This window comes from Manacus vitellinus, unplaced genomic scaffold (assembly GCF_001715985.3).
Source record: "Manacus vitellinus isolate BGI_N305 unplaced genomic scaffold, ASM171598v3 scaffold_127_pilon, whole genome shotgun sequence".
NCBI lineage: Eukaryota > Metazoa > Chordata > Aves > Passeriformes > Pipridae > Manacus > Manacus vitellinus.
Window position 1 is genome coordinate 122,713 of NW_021938935.1, and position 952 is coordinate 123,664.

Sequence of the window (952 nt, forward strand, 5' to 3'; positions counted from 1 at the left end):
TCCCCACCCCTGCTGAGCCCCCCCAGTTTTCCCTGGAGCATCCCTTCCCAGAGCTGGGGGGCCGTGCCTTGCCAAGTGCCACAAGTGCCTTCACCCTGGGGAGGGGGGTCCCCCAAAGCCCCCCCCGGAGCCCAAATCCGGGAGAGGAGCTCCCCCATTCCCTGCTCCACGGGGATATTGTGCCAATCTGGCCCAAAAGGGGAGCTCTGCTCGTTTGGGGGGGGCTGAGAGTCCCTCCCCCGGGGACCCCCCCACTGTCAATCCTCGGGGTTTCAGCTGCTTTTTAAACGGTTTTGATAAATGGTTTGGAATAAAGACGGGTTTTTCCGGCCTGGATCCGCTGCTTTCCCATGGGAAGGGGGTCCAGCTTGGAGCTCGGAGTGTGGGGGCTCCCCTGGGGGACCCACTTGGGGTGGGAAGGGAGGAAGAGGAGGAGGAGGGTGGGTTATTCGTGCCAGGATCCCACTGCCTTCCAGTTATTCCTGCTGTAATTCCCACTCACTCCGTGCTCCTGGCCGCGTCTGTTCTGGTCCTTCCCGTGTTCCTGGTGTCCCACAGTGTTTCCAAGTGTCCCTGGCTGGGGTGGGACAGGGAAGAATGGATTACAGCACCATTCCACCCTGCTCCAGGGTGTCCAGCACCAGGTGGGGATGGGAATGGGATGGGGAGTGGGGATAGGGAAAGGATGGGACGAGGATGAAAATGGGGAGGAGATGAGGATGAAAATGGGGAGGAGATGAGGATGGGGCTGGGGAACAGGGCTGGGAATGGGGACTGAGGATTGGGCTTGGAGTGGGATGGGGAAGAGGGCTGGGAATGGGGAACCGGGCTGGGAATGGGGAGCAGGGCTAGGAAGGGGAGCAAGGTTGGGAATGGGGAGCAGGCTGGGAATAGGAGCAGGGCTGAGAAGGGGAGCAGGGCTGGGAATGGGAGCGGGCTGGGAATGGGAGCG